Here is an 11,760-nt window from a genome sequence, read left to right as displayed (position 1 = left end):
TTCCAGCAGAGTCCCCAGCATGGAAATCAAAAGAAAGGACCAGCAACAGATTATACAGTGTTGCATTCCTCCAATCAAATGTAGAAATGGTAAGTTTTAATATGTTTCAAGTTCATTTTATCCAAACCAGCGTCTTGTTATTGGATGGTCACTAGTTCGATTGCCCTGGTCTGCATGTCGAAATGTCAAGATACTGAACCCCACACTGCTCCTGATGTGCGGGTCTGCACCCTGCATGGCAGCTACCACCATCAGTGTATGAATGTATGTATGAATTACTGTAAGTCGCTTTGGACAAAAGCATCTGCTAAATGCCCTCAATGTAAATGTAAAAGAGTTTGCCTACAGTAACCTTACAGTGTTCCTTTAATTGTCCACCGTAATGCTGCACACTGGCTTCCGTACTGTTTTGTCTCTGCCAGTATTACATTATCAACTTTCTCCATCAGCTTTATATTAATAAAGTAAGCCAAAAACACACGTGTGTTTAGTATTTTTTCACCTGCAATTCCGTGGTCATACATTAACAGCATGTGAGCCACGTTAATTATATAGCCGATCAAGACCAACACTTAACTTGCCTGGTCGGTCTACTCCATAGCAAATCTGTCAGTTCAGCATGGCAGAAGAGAAAGAGCTTGTTAAGAGGTGTGACACATTCCCCTGTACCATAATGGTTTTGTCCTAACCTCAACCTACATTTAAGAACACTGGAAACACTGAAACCTTCAGTCAAAAATATGGTGAGACAACTTCAGACCATGGCATACAATCATGCACTCTGCACATTTCATCTATTTTACAAATAATTTCCTTCATTTTGTCATGTGAGTCTCGAAAGTGTTTCTTCAATTGAGAAACAGAGAGAGAAACGAGTCAAAGCAGTGCTTGCTCCCCTTAGCCCTTTTCATGAGAATTCATCTTTAAACTGCGCCATCTTCACTCACAGCGGGAGAGCTAACAACTGATTTGTATGCTGCTGTGATCTATCAGTTATTTAATTTGGAGGATCAACAGAACAGCCTTGTCGTACAACAAATGTGGTGCTAAAGGAGGTTTAGGAGGTTGACAAGAGAAATGGAGTAAATGGTGTGAGTGGGCCACAAATCGTTTACTTAAAAACTATGTAATGATAACAACTTCAAGACTGGATCTAACTGGAGCTTTAGCTGTTCAGCTCTCCTGGATTGAAACACCCATCTTACATGAATTGAATGCTACCACTGATAATTACCTAAATTACTATTTATTAGCGATGGCTGATGTTGACAACTGGGTTGGAGATTTGCCACATTTTTGACCCAATTTCTGTGTATCCCGTGCAAAGGAGGGAGCATATGCAGGGGTGGGGGACCTTTCCTGTTGATTTATGAAACAAAATTCTGCATAATTGCCCAGTGTTTTTAGAATCCAGAGGACACATCACTTTGAGTAAAACACGGCTGCTGGGTTAGTGGTTTACAGGCAACAACAGGCAGCAAAATAATATAATCAGAAAAAGATCCAACAATAGATGAGCAGTTGTTCGATTCTGAAATGCATTTGCAGAGATCAGAAGATCATAAGGAAGGAAGAATATCCTTCCAAATCACACTAAATTATCAAGATTCAGAGGCAGACTAGGATTAAAATTCAAACGGGAAACAACCATCAATCCAGGTTAATCCCCACTCTCATTAGGCCCGATTGTTTGTGCGTTTCCTTTAACTTAAAAAACAATGAAAATATGAAATGAAGCCTTCAGTTTTAGTCAATTCAGAGTTAATTAATTAATTTCAACTCTATAATTAGGCCAACAGGAATTAATACCCATATATATGTTTGTGCACTTTTGGAGTGACTGTCCTGCTGCTGGATCTTTGACTAGACTAGATGTTTATCATCATGAAGCTCTAGCAGACACAGTAAGAGTAAAAGTAGTAGAGAAGCAGTAACAGATACAGCAGATACTCCAGTATACTACTTTTTCCAGATTATTTCTATGCAAACATGTGGTCATTCTAGATTGCATTTAAAATATAGAATTAACTCGGGAAAGGAAGTGATTGTCTATGGTTGTGATAATGCGTGCCGAAGATGGTCCTGCTGGTGTGTTATTTCTTACCTTGCTTGAAGTTATCTGTAATTTTGAAGCATTTAGCAGTCTTCCTCCTTTATGCTCACTGTCCTCCTGTCTTCCTCCTGACTGCCTCCTGCCACTTTGACCTCCCTCTGCGTCCTTAATACAACAACACATACATGTAAAACTCACCATTAACCATACCACCCTGCTCAGTATGAGGCATGTCAGTAGGAAAAATAACTTTCCAGACATCCTTAAGTTTCACTTTCGGTTATGTCTGCCCCCATAGGTTTGCTTTAGCTGCCGTTCTGATACTCGGTAAATATTGTGCCAAATGTTCTCTTTATTTTTCCTAATGCCAGCACTTGGTAACCTCGATCAACAGGGATATGGGTTAAAAACGGCCGAAGTTCTCCTTTAACTACCTTGAAAGAGACTAGTGTGAATGTGGCTTTTGGCACAAGACAGGCCCTCTCCATCGAGTGGATGCCCGTCCGCTCACGCCATTAGATGGGGATACAGTAGCAACTTGGAAAAACAGTGCCTCTTCCTCTTCCTCCTGCTATGGCTGACGTGCTTCCTTCCTGAGCCATAATTTGACTACTTTTTTTCCCTGGGAATATCGACCCAAGTGACAGACCAAATAGCACAGTTAAGGGAGCCAATCTCTACACGGATGGTGTCATTATTCTACAGCCATTACACTGTGTAATTAGTATTTATTTTATAATGATAAGCTGGAGCAAAAAAGTTGTCTAATGCAAGTTTAGATAAAATACATTAATGCTTAATAGACCTGCTCCACCTTTTCCAACTAAGGGGGGAAATTTTACTCATGATGAGTGGCCACATTCTGCAATGTAATGCATTTAACGCAGACACATTTTTTTATAAAGATGGCTGCATGTCAGCACTTTTTCCTCTGTGTGAAAAACTCAGTGCAAACGTCAGGGTCAGGAGATTTTGTCCCTCAATGAGAGCTGAAATTCTTCATTGTTATGATATTAAAAGAATCATTGTTAGACATGTCATACTGCAGCTGCTCCTCTGTGCAAACTGTTTAGTGCAGATTGCTTTCATTTCTTCATGGACAATCTGACACAACAGACCTACTCCTGTACTTGCAGCTTTTGGCTTCATCAGTGTTGGCTATTTGCTGAAGAAATGTGGTGTATCCATTCTTGGTCACTCCAGCCTTTTGTAATATCACCTCTAATAAATGTGAATTTCCAGTGAAAAATTAATTTGTGATGCATGTTTCTTTTCTGGAGTCATGATCATTACCCTAGTCCCTACCTTCTCATAACTGCCCATGTCGGTGGAATTTTTAGTATTTGTTCATTTTTAATATACACATATATAAAATATATTGTATTACTTAATGACAGTGAGTGCAGGATTAATCTATAATCAATCACATACCAAAGTTTGCTATGCTGTGCTACACAGTGAATACAAAAGCATACTGATAGAATAATTCTCTGATCGAATTCTCTCATCTGAATTCTTCTCAAGTAGCAGTAATGGCACATTGCAATATGCATATCTAAAAAACAAGTGCTAATTTATATGCTCAGGCGTGTTTAATCTTTAATGCATCAATCATGGTAACAGATCATCACTGTAAGCAAGCCTGTGATGCTTGTGATATCTCACTTCTTATTGGAAGATTCATCTGTTTCTGCTGTGCGAACACAATCCAGCAACTGCTCATCCAAAGAGCAAACTGTCACAGCAAGAAGCTAAATAAAGCAGAAAGCTTTTCCAGCTGCATTATTTCAAATGTTTGCTTTTTGCATTTATTTCAAAATGTTGAACTTGACATTTTAGAATGTCAGTGGCTGGCGAGTCTTGCTGGGCTGTCTCTCACGCTCACACTGTGATTTGTAACGGCAATTTGACTTTCCTCACCAACTGGTTCCTGTTTAACGACACCAAGCACATATCACTGACAGGATTTTTATTGTGATAGAATATATGAAAGAAAATGAAAAGACAATGACGTTAATTGCTAAAAGTTTAGTTAAATATGTTGGCAGAGCAGCGTTCCTAGTTTCAGTACTTTTGTGAAACGATAGAAGAGAGAACGAGCTCCTTTAGTTCAAACAGGTTTACAAAAAAGACATACGTTTTTTTCCTGCATTTGTTTTAGCAAAAAGCAGTGCAATTTCTCAGTTTGTGTTTGATCCTCCCAAACAACATCATAATTTCAAAATAACCACCAATGCAATAATGGTAATAATCAAGATACAGCAACAAAACACTGCAGCAAAACATTTAGTATACTGTACTATAATGTACCATGGCTGTGAAAAGCAAATCACAGCAGCAATAGGACAACTCAACAGCAGAGAAAAAATTCATTCATTAAAAAAAACACAACAACTAATTGGAAATCAGATTACCAAAAGAGAGTTTAATTTTTCTAATGAGCAAAAGTTAAAAAGCAGTTAAGTTCAGCTCATAGCAGGTGTCTTACAGCCAAACCAACCTTCTGACAGAGATTTTAGTGGCTCAGGTGGTCTGATGGACAACAAGAAGGAGGGATACGATGAATTTCCTGTTAATCACACCCGGTTGCCTGTCCACTCTGCGTAGCTGAGAAACACTCAGCATGTGGCAGCGAAGAACAGTGCAGGAGGATGAGTGACCTTAAGAGGAGCAGCTGTAACCAGTGTTGTTTTTGGCAGCCATTTTAGATTTAGTCTTAGTCTTAGTCTTTTGGATTAAAATGCTTTTTAGTTTTAGTCAAATTTTAGTCGTTTCTATATGTGATAGTTTTAGTCCAGTTCTAGTTGACGAAAACTCAAACAGGTTTTAGTCTAGTTTTAGTCAGTTCAAGTTAAAAAACAAAACAAAAGAATAAGTATAGTCTTTTATCAAATTAATTTAGGTCAATAAAAAGCTACAAGCTCACAATGTGTTGAATTTGTAGATCTGCTATTTTCACAACTTATGTGTGACACTCTTGTATGATGAAGTAGGGCATCAATTCATGAAAAAACAGTTGAAATGTGCTGATATGTGCTGATTGTTATTCCAGACCTTGTGGTTTTGTACACTTAAATTGTTCAATAAAGAAAAATAAAAAAAAGTGACAACGAATTTGTCTTCAAAATAAGAGCTTTACATTGCACCCTATTTGAGTTTAGAACTGGGGTCTCAGCGGGGGCTTTTAATTTGAAGTAGCGACCGTTACTAGCTTGCATGTAAACAACGAAGACAGAGACCGAGGAGACGCTAGCATCTCCCAGGTCTCAGCGGCTGTCCAGTTGCTACACGACCATTAAGCAGAGATGTCATGCATTTTGAACGTCTGACAGACCACCCACTAACATTTACGTCCATTCTCGTCTCGTCAACGAAAACTCACACACGCCTCGTCATGTTTTAGTCATCAAAGAGCCATGTTTATCTCGTCACCGCCTTGTTATCGTCATGAAAAAAAGGGGCGTCAACGAAATAATTTCGTCATCGTCATTGTCGATTAAAACAACACTGGTGTTAACCAGGGAGTCTATCCGCTTGTTAAGTCTGACATCACACGTGACGTAACATCCATTTCCGGGTCCAAACGCTCCGACAGATCGGAAAAACAAACAACAATGGCGGAACCAGTGAACCTTTTCACCATAACTTCCTTCTTTAGCGAGGCACCATTGAGGGTTATAACGGGTCTAAATTATTTTAACTCCGATAGAGTGATGAGTGAAGCTGTTTTGCCAGGTGGTATAATCAAGGGTAGCGTCCAGGCATCCATGAAAAAGAAGGTTTACGAGGTTGGGGTGAGTCAGAAGTTAGCAGTAAGCTGGCTAGCTAGTTGACATCTAAAGATGATATGTATTATTAAAAAAAAACAACAACAACACACAGAACAAACGTCCAGGGGTCTATTACAGAAAGCTGGTTTAACAAACTGAGCCTAACCCTGAACTCTGAGTTGATGAACCCAGCGATAGAAAATCTGAGTTTTCGGGTCCAAAGCAGCTGGAGCGCCGATACTACGATTCACCATGGCAACGGGTAAATAAAAGGCAGCGCCTCCATTTCAAAATGCAGACTGTATGCAATTATTTTTAAAAGAAACCTGAGCCAGAGCAGGGAAAGGTGTAAATAAGTTAACACAATGAAGTTTTATTCAGTGGTTACCATTAGTACATCATTTAGACTTACATTTACGGACTTACATTTCTTAATAGATGATAAAGTGGTGAATCTGACTGTATGGCGTAACGTTACTGTGTTGGCTGTAGCCAACATCTTTAATCTGACAGGGATAAAACACAGGGGCCAGCAACTGAAGATTATATATTTGAACCTCAATTATATTTTTAGAGATTAAAGATATAGAGACATGACTGTAAACTCACAATCTGATCTAGTAATAATGTGGTGGGTGATTTGCACTTCGATACACGCTTTGATACAGACGAAATCAATGAGGGAATAAAATTGTGTGTCTGGCTCTGTGAGAGGGAGGAGGAGACAGAGAGAAAGTCAGGGTTTGTTATCATAGTAACTGACCCAGAGTTTAAGTTACCTCTCTTTCTGGAACTGAAACCCAGAGTTTCCCTCATCTCAGGGTTTTCACTAAACCCGCTTTCTGGAATCTACCCGAGTACTGCTATAACTCTGGACGTAAACAAAGTTGAAAAACTAAATATGTATGAGCCAGGATTTGGAGGGTTAGGCTAGTCGACATTTAATGATCTGCCACCCCCTGTCTAGCTACACAGGTATTATTATAAATGTAAACACAGCACAGGCAATGTCTTTTAGATGTGTTCGGGTGAGGGTATAACTGTTTTCAATTTACGTGCACGTTGAGGATCAGTCAGTGTCATTGACATCCAACATCAACATGATCTAAAGAAAACGTTCAGCAGCCTACGCACACTTCATCTCCCACTCCTCAGCAGCTTGATTCTGTACAGTGGAACCAAGGAGATTTTATATCTGTATAAATTCTGTATATATCTTATCTGTTTACAGTTGGTAACCTGTACCTTCTATCTGAAGGCATCAGCTAATACTGTTTGTGAAGGAAAACAGTGATTTTAAGCGCCTGTCTCATCAGTGTTCTCATTAATATCTGTACATGTGCACTTTCAGATTTGTTTTAATGTCAAGTGCATTACAAATGTATTATTATTATTATTATTATCACCCTGAATGACCAATGATCTTTACCAATGTCCTTTAAATTAATTGTGATATGTGTTATAAGTTAAGTTTTGGGACTTCACAGTGCAATTTACTGGATATAAACGAAGAGAACACATTTTTGTTGTTGTTTGGTATTACTTTTTTAATAAAAAGGTTTTCAAAACAAACAAGAACAGTAAATTAGGAAGATGCCCACAGGGGGACAAAGCACACCTGTCTCTCCCTTAACGGGCATGAATCAGCATTATTCAACAAGTTTCAACACACATCGACAATCAGTTAATTCTAAAAGTACATAGGTATTCTCAGTTTTAATGTAGTTAAATAATCAGTAAAAGAACACAAGTATCATAAGCTTAATGTGGTAAAAGTATTATTAGCTTAACCTAGTAAAAGAACGCAATAATTATTAGCATCATGTAGTTAAAGAATCAGTATTACAAGTTTGCAAGTATTATTAGCTTCTTGTAGTAAAAAGAAAGAAGTATTATTCATGTAGTGCAACTAATTGTTGCAGCTCTAGTTCATTCATTCATTCATTCAATTTCATGGAGAGTGGGTGTTTGTAAATTTGTAAGACACAGACACACTTTCAGTATCTTGTTGATGCTTTTTCTGAACTGTTATGGGATGTGGTGCAAAATGCCAAACAATTTCAGCCTCTGAATGGATCACTCCACATGTATCCTGGCACTGGAGATTAGTCTGGTATTGTTCACTTCCTGCCATTGGGGAAGTGCCAACTGCACACCCTGGAGTTGCAGTTTGGGGTGAAGTTTTCACACCTGTTAAAAAAGAAAGAAGATAGAAATTGATCATCATTACTTAAGTTTATTAGTCATGTGCACAACAATTACAGTGAAGCAGCCATTGACAATGAAAATCTAAAATCTGAGGCTCCCTCCAACAATGCTCAAACAATATATATAGAAAAAAGAAACATGCAACTAAAAGTGAAAACAAAATTAAAAATCTAAGACTTAAAATGCAGAGGTTAAAAAAAATAGTAATAAAATAGAATATTTTACCTGCTACTATTGTAGTAGCAGGTGTAGACAGGTTGTGCACTAATGTACCGTATATTACCAAATAATAGCCGGGTTTCAATTAATAGCAGGGTCCCCTTTAAACGCCGGGTGCAGGTGCATATTTTGATAAATAACCGCCAGTTCCAAATAAATGCTGGGTCTAATTCAATTATTATTTTTTTAAATCAAGGAAGAAGACGTGTCCACTGACACTGCCTGTTTTTCTTCTTCGCCTTTTTCACATATTGTGCTGCTTTCTGTCAGTCAGTATCACACTGATGATCACCATGGCTCCGGTGCAGCAAAAAATAAATAAAAAGTACGACTTGAAATTCAAACTTTCTGTCGTAAAATATGCAGAGAAAACTCGGCAGAAGCAGCTGCTAGATGTTTCTCTGTCGATCCCAAGAGAGTGAGAGAAACGGAGCTTCAGCATCTGTCTGAGGAGGACAGCAGCAGGGCCAGGCTGTCTGCTGGAGGGAGGAAGAAGGCTAGAGAGGAGCTTGAGATAAACATGCGGGAATGAGTTATCAGCAAACGGGCACGCCACGAGAGAGTGTCCCGCAAAATGATCAGGGCGAAATAAATGTACGCCACTGTGAGTGACAGCAGAGATGAGGAGTTTGCAGCAGGTGCTGGTTGGATGAATTGTTTCCTCCACCACAACAACTTCACTTGCAGAAGACAACTATTGCCCAGAAGGATGCCAGAGAAGCTGGCCAAGTTTGTGACATTTTTATCCCGGATTTTTGTGAGGAAGGAATTAAACGGCTGTCCCAAATTGCTGCCTGGTCTGTTAATTGGTTGAAACAAATAAACGCCCCGGCTATTATTTGGTATTTTACGGTATATGCATAACGTTAATGAGAACTGGTTAGGGCAGGATTTAAACAGGTAACATGATGACATGAGTATCAGCTGTGCTCTTCCTTGGTTAGAACAAAAACCTGTAACGTTAGCTACTCCGGCCCTTTGCTGACACCCATGATTAGCTAAATTGAACTGGGCAGCACAGATACTATGAAAGCGGATACCCCTGATATATGCAATGGGTTTTATAGGGTTTTTCATGCTACTTAACGTTAACATTACCCACATCTTCATGTTTCGGTTGAAACAAGAGGGTGGCCGCCTAGCTAGCTGCCTTAGCTAGCTATCTTCGCTCAGGGCTAACGAAGATAGCTAGCTAAGGCGGCTAGCTAGAAAAGGGCTGAAGATCGAAACACGAAGATGTGAATTCTTAACAACAAACACCCTAACTTAACCCATAACCTAAGTTATATCAGGGGTATCCGCAAAGAGCCGGTTTGGCTTTGCGAGTGGGCGCTAACGTTAGCTAGGTAGCGAACTCTGCTTTTGTTTTTCTTTATTCGTATAAGAATTGTAACTTACCGTATCAACTGCAGCCATTTCCTCTTCTCTTTTTCATCGCAAGGGAAGCAGTAGAATGACAACTGATTACCAGTAGTTTCCTTAAACTCCGATCTATTCAAGCAACAGGGGACATAGCACTGTGGCATGTTGAACAGACGTGCGCCTCAGCCACCACAGTAGAGGCTTGGACCCAGCTTGGACCCGGAAACAGTATTATCGGACCGTTGCTACGTCACGACTTAACAAGCGGATAGCTCACTGGCCGCCGTCACAAAAGTGCCAGAAAAACAGATATTATCAGAGTTAACCTTGAGTGGATAACAGCAGTGGGATCTAGGATAATGGCTTTTTTCTGTTCCGTTCCATTCCGTTTTCTACCACTTGTTCCGTGAGGGTCGCGGGGATGTTTTATCCCCCTTTTCAGGGGGGGTTACTGGGGCCAATTCCAGTTAGCTCTGTGGGCGAAGGCCAGGGTACACCCTGGATGAGTCGCCAGCTCATCGCAGGACCCTTACTGATGGCAGAGGCTGCCAGACAAGGTGCCAACTGCACATCAGGAGCAATTTTGGGGTTAAGTATCTTGCTCAAGGATACTTCGACATGTAGCTCAGTCCCACCCCAGGGGAGCCGGGATTCAAACCAGCAACCTTCTGATCACTAGTCCACCAGCTCTACCCACTAAGCTACTTCCTTCTTTCTAAATAGACAGACTATATATCCATCCAATCAGCAGAAATACATGTTGTCATGGTTTCAGCATTTGGTTTAGTTACTTCTGGGTTTATTTTGTAGTTCTCTCTTCACGTGTCATGTTTCACTTTCCACTTCCTCATTTAACCCTTTTTCAGCACTTTTTCTGTGTGCAGAAATAGTATTTTAAAAAGTGCCATAGAAGTTAAATGTATTATTATTATTATTATTATCATTGTTAAAGCCAGAGGTATCCTTTCACTCTTCGTTGGGTCACCGTGTTGCCAATGTGTTTCCTCTGTCCTGTTTTATCCTCTTTACCTTCATTTGCATCCTGAATGTTATTTCTGGTGTGTACTTTATTTTGCTCTTAGCTGTTGGATTTCACGTTTGGTTGCTCTCAGGCATGGACTGGCCATCTGGCATATCGGGCAATGCCCGGTGGGCCGACGCACATTTATGGGCCGGGCTATCATAATTTAATCCAAAAGTTTTATTATAAATCATTTTTATCGACCGCGATGGCCCATTGGTTGATTTTCTTGAAGGACATTGGGCTAATCCAATCTCACTCAGCCCTCCTTTTTTTTTTTCTAAGTGCACAATTTAGAGGGGGCGGCCCATTGGTCCGTCTTCAATATAAACAGTAAACTGAGCCAATCTGAGCTGTCTCCTGTAACTTCTGCTAGTTTCAAAGTGTTGAGCGCGAGGACTGACAACATGGAGCAACCAAAGAGAAAGAAATTGGGTGTGGAGAAGTTGCGTGCTAAGAGAAGAATCTCACTGTAGATGCTGCAGAATGTACTAAAATCACAGACATGTTCGCTGGAGGGGCTGCTGTAGTCTCCACGTCCTCTGAGACAGCAATGATCCAGTAACAGCAGGTTGAAGGTGAAGACAGCAGCAGCGGGCAGGAGAGGAGCAGCCAGAGACGCTGACTGACAGGGACAGTGTAGTACAGCCGGTAAGCAGGTAGTAACGTTAATACAGGGACTGTGAGGTGATGGAGAGAACGTTAGCTCTATTACATGAAGAGCTCTCAACGGGTCGGCCGGCCCGACAAACCCGACCGGACCCGCGGGCTCTGGCCGTGTTAACGGGGGGGCGGCAGACAATTCATGCGGTTGTGTAGCGCTGTGTCGGGTTCGGACTGTAATTTTCAGGCCAGTAGAGAACTCTAATTACATGATAATGATGAGCAATGGCGATTGATTAGTATCAATATTAATTGGTGTTGCATACTTCTCAAAATCTGGCAGCCACGGCACTGATAAAACGGGCAAACGGTCAATGCTGAGAAGTGTCGGATGAGCATTAAGTGTCTATTTTAGGCCAATGCCGATTGGCCTAAGCCAAAAATGCCAGGGCCGATTTTTTTGTCCCAGTCCAGGCCTGGTTGCTCTTATTTTTTATTTGGATTTTTGGAGCATCAGCTTTCAT

The 11,760-nt window shown here is 40.4% G+C and overlaps 1 long non-coding RNA gene across 1 annotated transcript; it reads right to left on the bottom strand.

Moving 5' to 3' along the window:
- Window positions 1-7,343: 7,343 nt before the first annotated feature.
- LOC115579845 (uncharacterized) lies at window positions 7,344-9,879 on the bottom strand. Its single transcript, XR_003983750.1, has 2 exons — window positions 9,649-9,879; window positions 7,344-8,013 (listed from the first exon to the last, which is right to left on the bottom strand). It is a non-coding gene; the product is annotated as an uncharacterized LOC115579845 (long non-coding RNA).
- Window positions 9,880-11,760: the final 1,881 nt, after the last annotated feature.

The sequence above is a fragment of the Sparus aurata genome, chromosome 4 (assembly GCF_900880675.1).
Source record: "Sparus aurata chromosome 4, fSpaAur1.1, whole genome shotgun sequence".
NCBI classification, from domain to species: Eukaryota; Metazoa; Chordata; class Actinopteri; order Spariformes; family Sparidae; genus Sparus; species Sparus aurata.
The sequence above is the reverse complement of the archived record's forward strand: the minus strand, read 5'-3'. Positions and strand labels throughout refer to the sequence as shown.